Raw genomic sequence first — 21214 nt, forward strand, 5'->3', positions numbered from 1 at the left:
TGCAGCCTCCAAGGCTTGTGCTGTTCCAGCAAGCTCCTGACTACAGCTGTTCATCGTCTTCACTGCATTCCCATCCCTCTGTGGACTCCCAAGGAGTGCCTCCCACCCTCCTTCGCCAATTTGACCAATTTCTTTAAGGATGCAAGGGTGAAGCTGGCAGCTCAGGGATGAGAGACAGAGCAGTACCCGTGCTACATTTAGCAAGGACATTCAGTCAGGATTCCTGCCTGACACTGGAGATGCTGAGCTAAAAAGTCAGAACCCCTGCTGTAAGCATTTGAAATTGCACAAAGACGATGGGCCCATTAACAAGTTCAATAGGCATCGTGATGTCCTATGAGACACTGTTGATCTGTGTGGATATGACATTTGCTGGCACACTAGTTAAGGCTGTGACGTTGTAAGCATCAAGCTACCTTCTCAGCAGTGGGTAAACACCTGCAGTTGACTGTACTCCAAACTTAAATCATTGGTTCCTCCTTGCTGCCTCCCCCAACCTACCCTCACTCTGTCACCTGATTTAGGAACAAAGCTTAGGAGTAAACTCTGGGGACTCTGATCCAACATGTTAAGCAGAGTCTGTTTTACCATGTGTTAGCACTCCACCAGAGATCAGCTGTTTCTTAAAGCCTCTGTTTGTGTGTGTGTGTGTGATCTGTGTTCATGTAGGAGGTATATATGTGTGTATGTGGGTGTCTTTACATGTAAATGCATGAAGATGTGGAGGCCAGAGGTCAACCCTGAGATTCATTTGCATGCTCACCTCGTTTTTTGAAGCAAAATCTCTTATTGAACCTAGATCTCATCAATTCATCTAGACCAGTTAGCCAATGAGATCCATGAATGAGCCTATCTTTGCTCTGCCCCTTTCTGAAGTATTGGGGTTATAGGGTTGCCTGGTTTTTAGGTAGATTTTGTGGACCTGGACTCAGGTTCTCATGCTTGTATGGCAACCATTTTACACACAGAGCCAAATCTCCAGCTCCTAAAATAACTTTTAAGCATCTAGAAAGTCCATTTTTTAATTTACTTATTTATTGTGTATGCTCACTTATGTACATGTGTGCCATGGCACATGTGTGGAGGTCAGAGGACAACTTGTATGAGTCTGCTCTTTCCTTCTGTCATGTGGGTCCTGAGGATTTAACTTGGGTTGTCAGGCTTGGAGGGCAAGCACCTTTACCTGCTGAGCCATTTTGCCAGTGCTTATATAGTATTTTATTCCTTTAAAGTAGCATATATATATAAAATAACATATTTCATATTTTTATACCCATTTATCATTACATTTTGTTCTTATTTGTCTGTCTCACTCCTGCCTTCTCCAGATAATGCCTGTCTTAGATGCCACCACTGTCTCTATGTCAGAGGGTTTTGTGGCATGGAAAGGGGGGTCCCAAGAAAGGCTATAAGGTAGGGCCATCTAGGATGACTTTTGAAGGACAAGGACCCAAGAAGTGTATGTGTCAGGGACGTGTTTTTCTCTGTCCTTTGTTGTGTGTGTGTGTGTGTGTGTTTCCTTTCTGTTCCTTCATGTCGATCTTCAGCCCAATCCCAGACCTTGGACAGCTCTTCTCTGCCTCAGGATGGAGCTCATTCCCACTCAGTTCCAGGCTAGGATTGCCTCTGTGGTCTGAACACTGGCTGAGCTGAGCACAGAAGTGCAGGAGACAAGAGGGCAAACGAAATAAATAGAATGCATCTGTCTTTGTTGTCAGAGAATTTTGCTCTCACGAGGGAAGCCAGGCAAATAATGCTGAGACTCACAGGTGACAGGATCACATCCGCGCATCAGCAGCGGCACAGAAATAATTTCCCAGTAATTGGAGGGTGAGGCTAGGATCACTGAGTCACTACATCTGGGTGGTGATGGGTGGCTGATAAAAGCTTAGTGGAGAGGGGAAGATGCGCATATCAGAATCCCAGAAGATGTTCGGCTCTGCAGAGATTCCCTGAGAACCCGAGGGCTGGCAGGATCAGGAGCATAGCACAGAGGGACCGTACACAAGGCAAATCTGGGCAGCAGGTGCTAGTTTGGCTAATGTGTAAAGTGGAGGCTGGTTTACAGGGGAGGGATGAAGGTTGGTAGAAGTGGATAAGCAGGTGCCATGGCATTCACTTCACAGCTCAGCCACTGCAGTTACACACAGAGTCACCATAATGGTTAATTTTTACTGTCAACTTAAATGAATTTAGAATCACCTAGGGGACTGGGGAGGTACACCTCTTTCCAGAGAAGGTTAACTGAGAAGGAAGACCTGCTCTGAATGTAGATGGTATCATACACGGGCCATGTGCCTAGATGGAATGAAAGAGGGAAACAAGTGAGGCCAGGAGAGTGTCAGCATCCCTTTCCCTGCCTCTTGTTTACCATGAAGAAACCCTTCTGCCGCAAGCTGCCTTGGCAATGATGTTTTGTCCAAGTGTACAGACCCAAACTCAATGGACTGAACCTTTGAAACTGTGGTCCATAATAAACCCTTCCTCTTTTCAGTTGCTTCTGTTGGTGTTGGTACAGTGACCAAAAATAACAAACATAGCCATTCTCCCTGCCGTGGTGGTGGCCCCGATCCCTGACTTTAATTCTTACAGAATCCATGGACCAGTTTTCTTTCTGGAAGAGAAAACAAATGTTTTTTGACCCTAGAATATTGAAGGTGGTATGATGAGACTCCTTCCAGGACCACTTAAATTCAGCTTTATAATGCCTGCATGACTTGTCACCACTATTCCTATTGTACAGAAGGGGACACTAAAGCCACAGGAGATAACCTAATTAATCAGTGGCAAGTGAGGGGTCAAGTCTACTGCTGGTGCCAAAAACCATCAAATTTTCACTGTACCAAACTTCTTCAAAAAGTCCAGGCAGGAAAGCCAGACGTTGGTGGCGCAAGCCTTTAATCCCAGCTCTTGGGAGGCAGAGGCAGGTGGATCTCTGTGAGTTCGAGGTCAGCCTGGTCTACAGAGCTAGTTCCAGGACAAGCTCCAAAGCAATACAGAGAAACCCTGTCTCAGAAAACAAAACAAAACAAAACAAAACAAAACAAAACAAAACAACCCCCAAAACTCTAGGCAAGAATAGGTTTTGGGCAGGCTGATTTCTCTCTTGACATGTGGCTTGATTTTTTTTTTTAATGTGATGGAAGGATGAGAAGATATAGAAAGGGATGGAATAAGAGTCACAGAAGCCATCACAATCCCATTAGCATCCAACCTTCTCTCAGCTTCACTCTGGATCTGAACTTCAGGGATTTCCTCAGTATTGACATGGTACGCAGGGAACTGGAAAAGTTGTCACTACCCTCCAAGGCTCTACAGCTCTTTACCTGCTCCCCCCATTATAGATTTTCCAACAGATTTAAAGCTTCTTAGTAAAAATTCTAGTTTAGTGAGAGGTATTTGTTTGCTATCAGAGAGCTCTTGAGCCTGTCAGGAACATGTGCAATGTGATTTTGAGAAAGTAGAGCCTGGAACAGGTTTGAACATGAAGACTGGGCATTTAAGGGTCTGCTAAAACATCACTATCTGATTGTGAGCACACAAAGACAAAATAGACCAGAACTACAAGGAAGGAGAAAGTCTGTCAGGCCTTTAGTCTGAGATGAAAGATGTCAGAGAGCCTCATGGATAGACATGATTTGTAAATGCTCCTCTCAGTGTTCCTCCATATATTGTGATCATAGCAGACATAACTAGCTGATCATAACTTCTACCATAGATTCATAGATTCCTGAACACTACAGTCTTGCTAACTCACTGGTATTGTGCATATGTTAGGTCTACTCAAGTTTCCTACTGTACTGTGTAAATCAGAGGACTCAGCAGAATTATTTGAGAGAGTTCAGAAGGTTAAGAACAGGCTGTTTTGTTCATATTTGCCTTCAGAGTCGAGGGGGAATACATACTGTGATACCAAGAACTATAGGACAAGGGGCAGGTTAGGCATGATGGGTATAGATTCAGAAGTGGAATTAATCTCTAATTAGGTAGTAATTGAAGTCATGTGAATAGAGAGTTCATTTCCAAAAGAGTGAACATATGGGGGAAAGAACAGATGGCTTATTGCTGGAGGAAAGGAAAGTGGTTATGATGCTGGAGCTGGGGAGGGAAAAGGTCAAAGAGCATTTCTTTCACTTGGTGAGGAACAAAACCCCCTACAAGGAACCTTCAGAAATTATAGAACTTCTTCTCTGACAGACTATAAAAGCTAACGTTACTTCCTTTCCTCTAGAGTCTGAATGAGAATTAGTGACTTTAAAAGGAGGTGGCTTCTGGGACTGCCTTCTTCTTGCAGGTCCTGTATATCCCTCTTCTATCCCAGTCCATCCCGCTATTTGTTCCACCCTTAGGACTTTTCTTCTCTCTAGCCTGTTCACATTTCAGCTTCATCTGTGCAGAGCAGGGAGCCAAGAACTGTGAATGGCATCTGGTCTTTCTGATGGCTACCTTGACTAATCACTCTGACACTTTCAGGTTCTGCTATAATTATTCTTGCAAAGTCAAGGTCCCCCCTTCTTCTCAGTGACCTGGAATTACCCTTTAACTATGCAAATGCCCTAAGCTCTAGAGCAACTTCTCCACATTAACTCCGAGACACAGTTGCAATGAGAAAATCTACCTTTTTAATGGGGGGAAAATATTGCCCTCGTAAGTCTTTATGCAATGCACTTGAGCCTAATGCTCACTTACCAATTCGCCTTTATAACTTCCATATTGAGTGAATTAAGTCCTCCATGTGGTTAGTTATTAAAGAAGTGATAAGTGCTTTATAATTCAGTAAAGGGTTGCCTGGCCATTTCATATTTTTCTAAGGAAATTGACCACCCGAAAGTCAGTGCTCTCAACTCCCGAGGCCAGCTGAACTTAGGCTCAGAGATCATATTGTCACATTTCTTAGCCAACTGCTTGGGCCAGAATGAAACTCATCCTCTCATTCTGGCATTCTCCCCTAGGGCTCACTGAAGAAGAAGAAGGGTCAAGGTCAATGTCTTGCTCTTTCCTGTCCTGGTTCAAAGCTAAGATGTCTAGCAGGGTCCAGAGTTTAACGACACATTGACTCTCATCCTCATGCAGGAGCTTGTTTCCTAGGGCCACATGAAATTCCAGGCTCTAATCCCAATGAGTAGACATAGTTTTTTCTATGTCATAGTCTCCAGATAGCTGTAAAAGATGCTGGTTCCCATGAAGACCTTGGTAGTTGTAGTCTTTTCACTATTTGATGCAGGATCATGTTCTGAGGAGTAGCAATCATTGATTACTGTATATTGTCTGACATGTACGCCTGGGCTCTTGTAGGTTTGATAATGAACAAGACTGACAATTTGCCTGCTCTCCTGGAGCTTGCACTCCACCACAAGAGAGGCACTATGCATAAGAAATCACACAAGTGCGGGATTGTGACTACTGGGACAAAGGAAATATCTAGAGCAACATTGTCTAGCCTTGGTGCTATTAACATTTGGGATCGGAAAACTCTTTTTTTTTGTGTGTGTGTGTGTGTGTGTGTGTGTGTGTGGGTCTACCCTATGCATTGTAGGCCTCTACTCACTAGATTTTAGTGCCACCTCCCCAGTAAAGGCAAAAATGTCACTAGGCATTGCCATAGGTCTTCAGGGAGACACAGCCATCCTGGCTTGATGACTATTCATTTAGTAGGTTATAGAAAGTGATTATGTATAGACTGGTTAGGAATGGCCACAGTGGCAGTGACGTTTTAGGAGACTCTTTAGTGGCATCTTAGCTAAAGGAAATAGCAAATGCAAAGGCCTTGCTGGAGACAGGGAGCTTGGGGTCCTGGAAAAAAGATGGACATCACTGAGGAAAAAGGTACATAAACTAGGAGGAAGATTTGTTTGAGCTGGGGATGAGGAGGTATGAGTTATAGCACATAGCACATTGTTGGCCTTCATGACATGTGAATTTTATCACAACTGCCAAGTGCAGAAAATAAAATCGCTGGAGGTTTGTATACCTGTTTGTTTATGTTGAAATTTATCACAAATTTCAAAATGCTCATGCAGGCTTCTGTGTGAAAGACAGATTTATTCAGGCTGAGTGGAAGCTGTGGCCATATTTTGGAGGGAATGGTATTTGTGAGAGACAGTGGTGTATGCTCTTGAGTTGGACTTGCTGGAGGCTTAGATAGTGAGAGGGGAGGGGTGGTGGAGTTCTGATGGTACAACTGAGTGGTGCTGATACAACTTACTGAGATACAGAAAGTTCAGGAGTAGAGAGCAAGGACTGTTATTGGACAGGATGGGTTACAACTTGTGAAATAAGTAGGAAGGAAGTCTGGCTAGAGGCAGCCATTGAGGCGCTGGCATCATATAGATGGTATTATAGCCAAGCGCCTGGCTGAATCATCTTGGCCATGAAGAGAATAGTGCAAAGGGGACATTCAGGGTTAGACCTAGCAGACACTGACATTATGGATCAACAAAGGAGACTAAGAATGGATGTCCAAGACTAGACAGCAACCCAGGAGACTGTGCAGCTGAGGATACCAGAAATAGTTTGTTTCAAGAAAAAGAGAGTGATCAACTATGTGAATTGCTATGAAGAGAATGTGTAGCCAGACAATGGTGAAGAGTCTGTTGGTGTCATCAACATGGGAAATACTGGATGTGCTTCCTATAGAGCAGACAGAGACAAACTACGTTGAAACATGAAAGGGCAGTGAGGAAGTAGGGTCTGTGAGTATGGATTGAATGCTTGAAAACTCTTTGCCACAGTGAGGGGTATAGGCATGAATTGGGAGCTGCCACAAGACAGGGAATCAAGATTTAATTTTTAGATGGGTTGTGGTTTTATACTGATGGAAATGCATGGGGTGAGAAGACAGAGAGGACAATGGAAGAAGAGGAGGAAGAAGAGTTGCTCTGGTGAGGTAGAAGGTTGAAGGCAAGGAAGAAATTCCACAGGGCAGCTAGACAGCTAAACACGTTCTGTTGAGTCTCTGTGGGACTTATTAACTTCCATTCACTCACTCAGATGTCTCTCTTTGAGGACTTGTACAACACTGGAAATGCAGGCTCCCAGCCTCTGTCCTTGGAAAAACTTATAATCTGGTAGCAGCCATAGTCACATAGAGGGGACAATGGAATCCATAGACTCGGGGACCAAGTCTTTGTTAATTGATCTAAGGGAGTCTCTTTATGTACCTATTCTTAACACTGACCATGGCATCAGACATGGCCTTGAGAGGGAGCTGTGTATATGGGGCTTTTGAGGCTTCAGGACATCCTTTTCTGGCTTCTAGTTCCATATTGATTACCTGGATGCTTGCCATATCTAAGACATTCAGGCTATACTCTAAGCCACATCCATCCTGGGGATTATCAGGGTGGTGTGGGGTCAGAGATGAGTTCTGGGCTATTCAAGGGATCAGAGATCAGGGCCATTCAGGTTACCATCATGGAGACCATCTTGTATGGAGGTAGGGTGCCCTCCTGGAGGCTGCCCAGGTATGTACTTACCCAGAGGTAGCTGCCCCTATTTGAGATTCTGGAAGTAAGTGGTAAACAAGACAGATCCAATTGCTGTTTCCATGCATTATGGTCCTAGTGTAGATTCCTTTATGACAGAAATGTAATAAAATAATTAAATAAGACTATTACAAATGGCTATTAAGGCCACAAAGGACACAAACAGAGTTAGTGCTAGGGAACTGGAGGAGAGATGGGGAGGGGGAAGTGTAAGCAAAGAGGTGGAGAGGGCTGGCTTCTCTGAACATGGGGGACTTGGGCGGAGACCTGGAGGGTTAATGGAGGCAGGGAAGTCTTCCCTGTAGAAGGTCCAGTTGGGAATACTCCTGGTTCATAGGAGGGACAGAAGTCAGGCCAGCATGGCTGGAGCCAACCTAACAAGGGGAGTGTATCCAGAGGAAAGGCTCTGCTGGCATGTGCATGCAAGGCATTATGAGTCATTACAATGATGCTTGGGATTGTTGTAATTATAAGAGGAAGCCATGGAAGCTTTGATCCCTCAGGCATACAGATTGATGAAAGAAAAGAATGAAAGCAGGAAGAGGCTGGAGGTGGTGGTTATTTGGCAAGCTGATAATGGGCAAACTGGGTCCAATATCCTGTAACAGCCCAAATGACAGCAGTGGATCTGGGGCAGGGAGGGCAGTATGGTTAGAAGATGTAGGCAGAAGAGTCTGGACTCCAAAGGGAACAGGTTGATTTGTAGGTAAAATCTCACTCTGTGGGGTTAGGTCTTTCTTAGTAGGGTGGCAGATAGATTGTGCCCTTGATCTTTTCTTGTTAGGACATAGCGTCTCAACACCTGAAGAGCACAGGTGTGCACACATACATTCCTTATTCCTGGCATGGGCTTTGGAATTGATCCGGAAGAAGCTTGCATGGATGCTCTCTCTCCCATCTGTTCCCCTTAGGAGCTGAATGCTCTTTTTCTGTGTATCTGAAGGTGGGTCCCAGATGTGGGGCTGGCTTGCCATGGACTCTGGCATACATATTCCTGTAGGCTGGTGTCCTAATGTCTTGGCACGCTGGAGTCACCATCTCAAACAATTACCCCACACCATCCCCCAAGCCCCTGGTTCTTCGGTCTGGTTCTCCAGGCATTTAATTCACCAATAGCAGCTGTAAAGGGAAAGAGAGTTGGTGACTTGACTAGTATGGCCCCAGACAGCTATGCCCTAGCCTCCCTTGGGGCCTTGATGCCATAGAGCTGTTGTTCTGGAAGGTTTGTTAATAATACTAAACATATCAGATAATTGAAAGCGAATGCTGCTATCTGAATCACTATGCATAATATGCCTAGGTAACAAATCAGTTTCCTCATTGCCTCATAAGGCTCCGAAGTCAAATAAATGCATGGTACATTGTGTATGTGTAGAAGCTCTCTCTCTCTCTCTCTTTCTCTCTTTCTCTCTCTCTCTCTCTCTCTCTCTCTCTCTCTCTCTCTCTCTCTCTCTCACACACACACACACACACACAGATGGATGTCGGTTCTAATGTTGACTCATTAGGACTCCCAGGCTTATTTCCCCAGCAGTCAACTTACATTTCAGGTGAGGCCTTCCTCTTAGTACAAGACTTAAGCAAGTTGATCGTTGCCCTGGGCTTATCTGGGGACACTCTGGAAAGTAGAGATACCTGTATTTCTAACACTTTGTTTTTGAAGTTATTTTTGTTCTGTGTTAGAGGAGTAGATGTACACACACACACACACACACACACACACACACACACACACACACACACTTATTGTCTTGCTTACACTTTTGTGTTAGAGGAGTTGGATATACATATGTATATGGTGTGTGTGTGTGTATGTGTGTTATATAATTATGCATTATAATTATATATGTTATGCCGTGTGTGTGTGTGTGTGTGTGTGTGTGTGTGTGTGTGTGTGTGTGACGTAGAAACACTGATTTCAACTACCTTTTGCCAGGAGGTCAAGTCAAGAGTAGCTACAATGAACATAATGATGGTGAACACTTAGGTGTTACCAGATAAACATGGATTGGATTATGACTTCACCTCCTATAAAATACCATTTATGTGGTAACTGGAATCATCTAGAAAGAGAAGTAAAGCAATGAATAAGTATCTACCTTATGTGCATGTGTGTACAGTTTTGTGTGTGTGTGTGTGTGTGTGTGTGTGTGTGTGTGTATGTGTGAATGTTTTTTTTTTAAAAATTCTTTGAGACCCTTTCCAGATCTTATTTAGTCTTATTTAGCATATGCTTCTTCCATTAGTAATGGGACTACCTGATCATACCCTAGCAGTGTATATTACTCTTGACAAACACACTACCCCTCTAACCCTCATACTGCCAGCTTCCCATAAGGGCTGCAAAGGCTTGAGTCTCTGGCCTGAGGGCATTCAGTTTCCAGATCTAAGATGCTTGCCCATACAGGACAGATTCCCTCTGTCCGTCAGCTTTTTTTAAAAATTTAATTTATTATTATACATGTTGATCCCAGTCCCCTCTCCCTCCCTCCTTCCCTCCCCTTTTACCCTCTCTGCCCCCTCACATGCACCCTGACCACCCTCTCCTCCCATCTCCCACCCCAATTCCACATGTAGGGCAATGCCATCCAGGTGGGGTCATGTAGATCTGTCAGGTCATTTTGAAGTAGCGACTAGGGCTTCTCTCCTATCTCTAGAATAAGGCAGTTATCCCTCCATGGGGGATGTGTTTGCAAGGACCTTTTGTGCACCAGGGATACATCCTGGTTCCACTGTCTGAGGTCCCTTAGACTGCTCAGACCTTCTGGCTGAGACCCATATTCAGGGAGGCCTGAGTCAGTCCCATGCTGGATTCCCAGCTATCAGTCTGGGGGCCCATTAGCTCCTCCTTGTTCAGGTTAGCTGTCTCTATGTGTTTCTGCAACCTGGTCTTGTCCTCTCCATCTGCGTCTGGATTCTAATTTGACTCAGTGTTTAGGTATGGGTGTTTGCTTCTGTTTCCAACAGGTATTAGATGAGGGCTCCATGGATAAGTTAGTTGTTGATCTCACTATCCGGGAAGGGCATTTATGGTAGCCTTTGCATAGTTGCTCAAATTGTTAGTTGGCCTGTCCATCAGCTTTTAGCTTCTGTGCTCCAAGAGGATGCAGGGGAGACTGTCCACAGCACATTAGAAGAAAAGAGCCTGTTCCAGCTCTGCTTAGCTCCCAGACCCCATTGTGATATCAAAGAAAGAACTAGAAAGGCACCCTTCAAATCAGAAATCGTGTACAGGCAGGACTGTCTGAGGCAGGGGAATGAGTTCTGTACACCCGGAGAAGCCTCTGAAGGTTTCAGGGTGTTTGAGTCCAGCAGACATTGCTACTGTGCTACTGTGTTATCAGGAGAGTGATTATTGCTCTGAGTGCTGTGCTGGAGAAGTCAGGTGATTAGGACTGCATTTTAGGGAGAGGGAAAAAATACAGCAAGGAACTTGACAATGCAAAGGTTTTATTTTAAATTTAGTTGTCTGGAAAATTTGGTTATGAAGAACAGCTCCTTAATAGCTGTGTGAAGTCACACTGAAAAGAACAGCAATGTGACAGGAAGGGAGGAGAGGGAAAGGGTTGGAAAAGAGGCCATGCTGGGTCTACTGTGTCTGCAGGAAGGGTGATACCAAGGCCTACCCACCAACTCCTGCCTTGCCAAGTATCCAAGTGACTAGGAAATTTTGTCTGGGGGAGGGTCCCCTGACCCTCTTGTAGGTTTCTTTTCACATTAGTTTTCTCTAGCTATATGGCAGCAGATGTCTCCATGTTCTAGAATTTTCTGGATATAGAATACAAACATTAAATACTGGGATTATAAATGACACATGACATGTTTTTAATTAAAATATGGACCACACAGTCTGTCCTAACTGATTTTCAGTTGCTTGGATGTTGCCAGGTCATTTCCATATTGGCTCAAGTGAAACAGAAAGAGGAAGAGAAAGCTATGGGACAAAGTATCATCTAATTTATTCTAGCACAAAAGGGCTTTGTGTCTCCAATTAATACTTAATTTGTGCTTTGTCATATTCCAAAATAGGATCTGAATCAGGAACCCTGGGTCTGTAGGAATCAGAGATGCTTTTTTGGATTATAGAGAAGGGCTATGTTCCTCATGCTGTGGAGGAGACTGCAATGGTCACTGCTTGACTATAGCCCATTTAACCCCTGTTCCATGAGATCCATCTTGACGCCATTGGAATTTACAAGCTACATGTATAAGGCTCTAGTAGTCTGTGTTGTCATGGGGCATCCCATTTTGTCACACTGTCTGGAGAAAAGGATGTGTATGTACAAGGTCCAGGCAGAGTGGTGGTTTTGCAGTTTCTTGAAGAGGCAATGTGAAAGTTTGGGGGCAGGACATTGAGATGAATATGGGAAAAGGTTCTTCGCAGATGGATATCATCTATAACTCCTTCACACCCCTGGCTTGAAAGGCTCCTGAGAGCCATGTTTTTGAGTTGCTCTCCTAGGCTCACCAGTGCAGGAAGTGTTTGGGGCCACCTACAGACTCCTTGTGTTTGATGCAAAGCAGTCATTTTCAAAATGACATTTTAAGCGGTGGGTTTCCAGCTTTGGTGACACCTTCGGCAGGTGCTTTATGTGAGAAGACAAAGGGTCTCTATCTCAGAGCTGGGGACCTCTGGGGCAGACACTTTCCTATAGTCTGTCCTGTGCGTCTCTGTCCCCTACCCAACCAGCTGTTAGTGTTATTATTTACCCTGTTATGAGCATCAAAACTGTCTGCAGATAGGAAAACTGTCCCTTGGGAGACAAATTTACCTCCTCTTGAGAGCTTTGCTGTTAACATCCTAAGGAGGAGGCTGTAACGAGTACAGTTTTTCTGCCTGCCGCCTCTGGTCTTGTCATGCTGCCGCACCAGCCCCAAATAATGCACAGAGACTCTGTATTTGATACAATGCTGTTGGCCCGGTTACTTGTTTCTTATCGGCTAGCTCTGCCTTTAATTATTATCCCATTTCTATGTATCTTCACATGGCCTTCTCTTACCGGGGAGGCGGCTGGCGTCCAGCTCTCTCCAGACTCTCCATCTTGACTCCTCCTTCCTACTTCCTATTTCCTCCTTGTCTCCTAGTCCCTCCTATCTTCCTTTCCCATTGGCCAACAGTGCTTTATTATTAACCAGTATGAGAAACATACAGAATGACCTCTCCCATCATCTCCTCTTTTCTGTCTAAATAAAAAGAAGGGTTTTAACCTTAACATAGCAAAATATATCACATAACAGTTATCAAATAATCACAGTTAACACTATTTAGTCCATTAACATTTAGCAAGATTTGAAGAAAATATTCCATCATCTATCCTATCTTTGTGTGTCTAAAGTAACTTATCTTTAATACTAAGGAAAACTATAACTATAACTATCTGTCTTCAACTCCTTCAAAGACCACAGAAGGATAATATATAAGCTCTAGAAATGACAGAGACATCTTGCCTTTTCAGTCACCCGAAGTTCTTCTGTAATCTTCCATCTTCAGCCCATAGGCCATAGTATGTCTGACAGACTCTCCAGTAAAGCAGAAAACTTTAAACTGTCTTCTTTATTGGCAGTTTGTCAGTCACTTTTCTCTGTGTCCTGCATACTGTCTCGAAGACTCTTCCATGAAGCAGGATCTCTGTAGCAATGTCCATCTTGAATCAGGAGTCACTTTCCTGTGGGTCCTGCATGTCCAGTTTATACATCACAAAGTCAAACAGTCCAGACAAGAGCAGTATCTTGTCCAAATGGCTAGTCTTGCCATATTGGAAGCAAACGTCATAATGCATTTCTTCGATGTCCATCTTCCTTTCTGGTGCAGGTGGTATTGCCAAGAGCAATTATGTCTCTCTGTCACAAAAACCCTAAACCACTTTAAATGCCATATTCTGTAGGTCTTTGAAAGGTTTGAAGAATTCCTATCCATCTCAAATACATCTCTGTGTATCTTGAAAAACCTAACTAACTTAACTCTAAGCTTTGACTATCATAGGTAATTATCTATAATCTGTACTACATTATATTTCTATATAAACACAATACCTAAACAAGAGGAGAAATACACATCTCACAAAATTGACATTAAATTGTATCAATAAATGAAAATCGATTCCAAAACAAAGTAATCATATCAATACCATAATTCCCTTTTTACCTTTAAAAATAATTGGCTGTGATCATTACCCATTTATAACCAAGTCCATTTAAATGAAAACAAACATTTATAAACAATGTTTGGGAATTTGGGCGTCGTTCTTTCCAAACTACTTCCTGCTGACAGGGGGCGCTGTCATGGGGGGATCCTGAGAAGATGGCAGTAGTCTGCATGGCTGCTTTGTCCAGCTGTTTTGAATGTAGGATCACCAGCGACTGTTTCAGGGGGCCTGGCTTGCTCAAACCACATTAGCCTGCAAGGAATCCACAGCTTTTCATTTTCTGTGGAAACAAAAATAGAAATCCTTTTCCCCAGTAACTTGTCCTTGAACTTAAATGTTGGAGTCAAAGCATTTTTAGAATATATAAATTGAATTAATCCAGCAGCATTTCCTTTATCAATTGTTGTTATTTTCTCAGTAGTCAAAGAATGCAGAGACAACACAATAGCATACAGTAACCAGATTCTCTCTGAGCTTTTCATCTTTATGTGGCTTTATTATTACTCTGTTTCTTTTACTTTTTATTTTTTGAGACAGGGTTTCTCTGTGTAACTCTTATCTGTCCTGGAATTCACTCTGCATACCAGGTTTACTTTGCAAATCACAGATATCTGCTTGCCTCTGTCTCTTGAGTGCTGGGATTAAAGGCGTGTGCTACAACACCCAGTTCCTCTTTGTCTCTTTAAAACCATTTTTTTTTGTCTACATATATTTTAAAACACACTGTAAACCTTTAGAGGTTTTTCTTAATATGAATCTGTCTTTACTGTAAACCTTTATCTTTGTCTGGCCACAAGTCTTTTATCTGGTAAACAACATTGTTAAAATGAAAGTCATAGCTGTGTCAGCCGCGGTTTACCAAAGATGGTGGCGGGTACTTTTACCGCCAGCATGGAAAGCTGTGCTCACCGCCTTGGTCTGCGCTGCCACCCAGAAAGCATGCTGCTGGCTTGGAGATGTGGTCACTGCCATTGCCATCTCTCATACACAACAATAAATTGTTAGCAGAGTTATTTAAAAGCTGTGCGGTTTTTTGCCGTTTATGCTGAGTCAGGAACCTTCCCTTAAAGGAGCCGCGCGAATATCTGCTTGTCTCTAGCAAAGCAGAGTTCAACTGAGAAAAATGCTGCTACCAAGAAACCTTGCTTGTCTCTGTTCTTTTGTTTCTAAAACCCTTTTTTAAGCTTTTGTTAAATTTTAAGTGGAAGTTCTTACTAGCCACGTGGGCACCATCTGTAACGAGTATCGTTTTTTTTCCACCCGCCGCCACTCTTGTCCGGCAGCTGCGCCAGCCCCAAATAATACACAGAGACTCTGTATTTGATATTATCCTGTTGGCCAGTTACTAGTTTCTTATCGGCTAGCTCTATCTTAATTATTAACCCATTTCTGCTGATCTATGTATTTCTCTTACCGGGGAGCCGGCGGCATACTGCTCTCTTCAGACTCTCCGTCTTGACTCCTCCTTCCTACTTCCTATTTCCTCCTTGTCTCCTAGTCCCTCCTATCTTCCTTTCCCATTGGCCAACAGTGCTTTATTATTAACCAGTATGAGAAACATACAGAATGACCTCTCCCATCAGGAGGCAATTGATAAAAGGCAAGGGAGAGAACCCAAGTACTTTTGGGATCTCTCTACCCTCTCCTCCTTGTCCTTGATTGGAACAGGTGACTCCAGGTGGATGAAAGGCTGTGGGTCCCTGTGGGGACTCTACTTGTCACCATCTTCCTACGATCACCACGAGAGCTCTTTTCCCTCTGAACACTACAGCAGGCTTTGTGAGACATCTGCAGGAAGAACCGATCTAGCTCTTGTCACGAATCCTTTATTTAAGCCCTGACCTTCCTTTAAAAAATGCATACTTATTGAACTGGAGTACCCAGAAAAAGCACCAGACATGAAGAACCCTATGTACTGGCACTAGGTTCTGCCTTCCCTATTTGGCACTAATGAAACCATGCCAATTGTACTCTCTTACCTCATGCTATTCATTTACTATACTTTGTAGAGCCAGCCTCTCCCACTGAAACTTGTGGCCTTCTAATAGCAGCCAGCAGAGTTACCATAAGTGACTCCTCTTGTTTGGTACCAAGCAGTGAGTCACTGAAGACTTGGCAGGCCATGGGCAATGTCATTTGCAAATGTCAAGGCAGCACCTCAACTGGCATGCTTCTTCTCTGCCCTACTGTCACCCTCCATGGGTGTTTTCTTCCTTTAAAAAATCTGTTTATTTAAATATACATAAGTATTTATTTTTGCTGCTGCTGCTGTTGTTAGGAGTTAGAGTATGTGTGTGTGTGTGTGTGTGTGTGTGTGTGTGTGCTACTAAGCCTTCCTCCATGAAGACAACTTATCAGAGTTAGTTCCCTCTTTTTTATCTGGAGTATTTCTAAAGATTAAATTCAGGTTGTCAAACCCAGTGACCAGCGTCCTTTACCTGGTGACTCATGAATGCTTTCTTGAAGTTGTTTTCCTAGAAGTCATTAATGGTAAGTTTCCTGTCCTACCCTTCTGCCACAATGGGTCATTAAAATTAATGATGACCATACTTTTCTGCTTTTTTTTTAAATTAACTATGACCAAGAAATGTTAACTTCTAGCATTTGTACTTGAAAACCAAGAAAAGACTTCTTGTATAATCTCCATGGTTAGTGACTTCCAAAGACTTCTGTGTATCCAGTTCTACAAAGGCTTTTGGTTGTTATTTATTTTTAGTATTTTGTGGCACTGGGATTGAGTCTGGGTCTCAGGTAATCTAGATGAGTAGTGGAGCTATACCCCCAGTCCCTCAAGAGCTCTTTAATACATCCTTCAATTTTCATGTTGTTATGAGACAGACATTTTATTATCCCCATTTGACAGCTGAGAAAATTGAGGCACAAACAGGTGATGTGGTGTGGACAGAGTGTCCTTGGTAGAGTGTTCTTGGGGCTAGGATTAGCATTCTGGCAGCCTTGCTCTAGGAGGGGGCTGGCAAGCTTTTTTTTTTCTTTTCTCTTTCTATCAAGGGCCAGAGAGCAAATCCTGTCCTTGCAGGCCAAGTGGTCTCTGCAGTGATGGTTCAGCTTTATAACTTGAAAGTAGCTATGGATGACAGGGAACATCATAAGCACAGAAATGTAGATTTCATCTAATTTCTATAGGTCACAAAATAAGTTTTTCCTTTGATTTGCTTTTAAAAATATGAAACTGAATCTTAATTTTGAAGCTATACATAAGCAAACAATGGGCTGAATTTGGCCCCACCCCATAGTTTGCCAGTGACTATGCCAGAGCACTGACTTCTTGATACTCTGCAATCTGGTTGCAACACTGCTGCTCCCTGACTCAGGAGCATCAGAAGCAAAAGAGGATGCGGGGGGGGGGTGGGGGGGCTGGCTGTTATTTAACTTCCTGGAGGACTCTACACCAGCGTGTCACTCATTTGCCACTTCTCAGTGTGTGGCAAGTCTAGGAAGGGTCTGTTTGAAAGCATATATCATAAAGACTGAAATGAAGGAAGTTTCAGAATGCAATGGCTGGCATCTCTACAATCATCAAAATCCATTTATGGAATGCTAATAGGGGCCAAGAAAGTGATTTCATTTATTTAAACAATTTGATTGATAGCTCCTTGTTGGAAACAGATCCATGTAGGAAGCTGGTCTCCCCTGAACGAAGAACATGCTGTATAAACACTGTGATCTTCTTGGTATTTGACATGGCCCATGGCCCAGGGAATATACACTGGAGGGGGGCTTAGTAGCACAGGTGGTCCTATTCCTCTTGGCTTTCCTTTGCATCTGAAATATTGTCAGTGCTCCTGCCTCGGTGAGACCGGGGCATGAGAACTGCCTTGAAACCATGAGGCTTCCAGAGAGAAGGTGTCAGAGTTAGAGGCCAATGCCAACCTGGCCACCTGGTTAATGTCCCCAACAAATGCCAGTGTCTCTGGCTGCTCCGTAGGGGCTCTGGGAGAATGTGTTTCAAAATGGGCTCTTGGCATACCTTGTCGCTGTGCGGCTCTGAAATGGTGCCAGAAGTCCTGGCAACCACAGCCTTGTTGCCTTCTTGTCTCCAGTTGGACTGGGCAGCAGATGGCAGAACCATTGGTGTGGTCGGGATAGGGAGGAGCTGTCTGGAGAAAAGTGGTGGTCATTTTTCTGGCTAGCATGTGCCTTAGGTAACTGTATTCTTTACTGAAATGGTACTGAGACCTCTTGCGTATTGCAACCTTTGGATACCGAGGAGAGTTAGGTTCCAGGATGGCTTGGATGGATCATTTCCTAGGATCTTCTGGCACCTCATGGGAGGTCATCTTTCATACAATATCAGAGTAACATAAAAGTCTTGGTAATTAGCGATGCAATGGTTTTCAACGTGGCCACTCTAAAATCAGCAGCGAAGAAATATTTGTCCTTTTTCAGTGTCGAGGGACAACAAAAAGTGGACACATATTCATGATCAGCCTTCTCATCATAAAAACAGTCTTGACCATCTTTGCTTTGAGCTGGAGTTTATGCCCTGGGCCCAGTTCACACAGGTTCGCACCTGTTGATAAAGAGCGTCAATAAAAATGATTTTTTGTCTCTGATTAATCTTAGAATATGAGTTGTTACTTAGTAAATATAGTCTTGCTGGATACAACCCTCTTTAAAATTGAAATTACTTGAGGGAGCATTTAGGAAGAGATCTCTTGTGGTGGGAGGAGGAGAAGCTGATGTGGTAGGGTACCACTCCTTCACAAAGAAACAAGAGACACAAATTGGTTAAAATGCTTGCCTAATCTGCACTGGAGTCTCAAAGACGAAACTGAACTTGCTTCCCAGAGTTTCTAAGTTATCCTATTCCTACTGCCCTGTGGCATCTCTGAGTCATTAGGGGTCCCATCTCTGGAGTTACTTATTGGTTTTCTTGAACTCCAGATGGAATGAACTGTGGTCATGCAGATAGAGTGGTCTTTTGTGTCCTGGTGGATGAATGCGCCGCCAAGTAAGTCTTTCTCTTCATCCTGTCTGCCCAGAAGTCATGCTCTCAGATAAGCTACACCCCCATTCCCCAAACCATGTCATTTATATTATCTTGCTATGCAGGCATTAAGAAATTAAAAAAAAAAAGAAAGAAAGAAAAAGAAAATCTTGAAGAGGAATAAGAAGGAAGTAAATTGAATCAAAACTTTGAGCAATGGGGTTGAATGTTCTGGAGCTGGGGATGGATACTGAGCACTCCATCCTCAGGCTACACACTTAGAAACTGAGTCCTTCATTCCTGTCCATCCAGAGGGAGAAACTGAGCTCATAGTTAATTGGTGATTTGTCAGAAGTCACGGCTTATGCTCCAGGCTTCAAGTTCATGTCTGACTGTGAAGCTGGCACCCCGCCCCTGGCTTCAGTGCTCTGACCTCTCCTCTCTTCCTGCAGACACATAGAGAACTGGCGAGGCCTGCACACCCTTAATGCTGTGGATATGGAGCTCTACACAGGACTCCAGAAGCTGTGAGTATGCTGGGATGGCTTGCTAAGGAACAACTGGGTTGCTGCCTGTCATCTTCTGTGGTGAAGTAGCAGTAATGGGAAGACTTTTGCCTCAGTGCTTTTTCTCAGGAATTTTCTTTGGGAATGGTTGGCATCACCTATTTAGGGATTGTCAGGGGCCACCTTAGTCTGAACAGGCCTGGGTTAGGGTCTTAAGGCAGCCTTGCCCCCAGTGCCTGCTGGGATTGTGGTCTTTCTCGGTCCTGTGCTTGGCACAACCCCTACACCGCATCCCCAGTGTCAGATTGTCATTCAGCACTGCAGGGAACTTCAGCTTTAGACACGGGGCACCAGGTGTGAGGAGGAGAAGGCACAAGGCACTGAAATCTCCTTGTCTCTGGAGCACCAGGAACTCTAGTTCTCAACTACTGGTCAGGATGGGAAGTGAGTAGCTGCAATCAATAATCTGCTCATATTCCAACCTTTATCTAGTTCTCCAAAGGAATTGGTTTTATCTCTCTCATTGAACCCACAGTTGGCCAGCTAGGGTGACTAGTGATGAAGAGAGCTACAGCCCACTCACAGGGTTTGCCTTCTTTTTGGCTGTAACCCCTGGGATTCTGCCAACCTTCTTTCTTTTTCTCTCTACTTAGGACCATCAAGAACTCTGGACTCCGGAACATCCAGCCCAGGGCCTTTGCCAAGAACCCCCATTTGCGTTATATGTGAGTAGAACTGGATTTTGGGAGAAGGCGCAGGGGTGAATGCATGGAGATAGTCTTGGACAATGAGGTTGGCTGTGGTATTTGTTGTCCCTGGCCAAATCCTTTAACTTTCTTAGGCCTTCAGTTTTATCTCCTTAGCATGAACATTTGGGATTTGGTAATCTCAAAGGTTTTTAGTAGAAGGAAGCCAGGGCTGAGTGGGAGATTCTCCTGTCTAGCAAGTTTGAACCTTTCTTTTTTTAATAAGGTAATTTGCAGCTTTGTGGGAATATAAATGACAGGGCCTTAATATGGTATGGACATGACTCTTCTGAGAATATATGTAAGATTGTAGTGGTGTGTATGTGTTGATGTTGGGGATGGCAGGAAGGAAAGCAAGACCAGACTAAGTATAAGAAGAGCATAGATTCAATACAGAAGAACTTTGAGGAATGGAAATATCTGCATAAGATAATAGGTCTTGATTTGGGTTAAGACAGTGAGCACATGTTCATGGGTATCTGTCTTTTTGTGCCTCCCTCACTCTATATCCTCTCCTTGCCATGGAATGAATTCTTTAGGTAGTGGCTCTGTATAGACCTTGCAGGAGTGGAATCACACATGTAATTGTTTCTTCTCCTAGTCTACATCTAGGTAGGTAGACTATGAGATTTGGAGGGAACACAGTCGTTTCTTATGAAGCAAGGGAGCATGAAAGAAAGCCTACAGTATGTGATCAAGAACAAGACAACTGATGCCTCCACAGGGGTATACTTGTCTGGGTCAGCTCTTTCTCAAGAAGAATAGCCTCACGGGTGTTCAGGGGTTATACCCCAAAGAGCAGAAAGTATTCATGAACTCCATGGCATGGGACCTGTTGCACGTGGGATGGAAACATAAGACCTACCGGTAGGTTGACTAATCTTTCTTTGGCCACTGTAGTTGGCACTTGATGACAGAAGGCAACTTGCTGGGTCGAAATCTCTTATAAAGAAGCAGAGCTTCTAATGGGATGCTGTGAAGAAGTGGTGAGCAGGGGATGTAGAGGTCGAAAGAGACCCCGAACAATTATGGTTGGGGAGTGGTTTCTTTTCGCAGAGGTCCTGGCTGTACTCTCAGGTCTGTGCATTTTCACAAGCACAGGGTGAATAGTTATTTATCTCTTTCAGCCACTTGTGCTTTGTGTTGAATTTTCTTTCTTTCCTCTGGAAATAGCAAGCTCCCTGGCCATTGCTGGGGGGCCGTAGGTACTAACAATGGGGGGCTGAGAGCTCCCTTTGAACTGTCTAACTCAGCTCTTGCTCCCTTGCCCTGGTTTACGCCCAGTGGCATGATTCTCCCAATGTGTGTGTTCTTCTCAGCCGTTGGTATAGCTGTGACCAGAGAAGGGCCTTGGACCAGATGTTCCAGGTGTTTATTTTATTGC

General features: G+C 43.8%; 1 long non-coding RNA gene across 1 annotated transcript in view; it reads left to right on the forward strand.

Annotated features, from left to right (window-relative positions):
* Positions 1 to 19823, forward strand: part of LOC127215498 (uncharacterized) — a 60600-nt gene extending 40777 nt beyond the window's left edge. Inside the window, exons 2-3 of the long non-coding RNA XR_007833967.1 lie at positions 19031 to 19105; positions 19738 to 19823. This is a non-coding gene — a long non-coding RNA (uncharacterized LOC127215498). The remainder of the gene's footprint in view (positions 1 to 19030; positions 19106 to 19737) is intronic.
* Positions 19824 to 21214: the final 1391 nt, after the last annotated feature.

This window comes from Phodopus roborovskii, unplaced genomic scaffold (assembly GCF_943737965.1).
Source record: "Phodopus roborovskii unplaced genomic scaffold, PHOROB, whole genome shotgun sequence".
Lineage (NCBI taxonomy): Eukaryota > Metazoa > Chordata > Mammalia > Rodentia > Cricetidae > Phodopus > Phodopus roborovskii.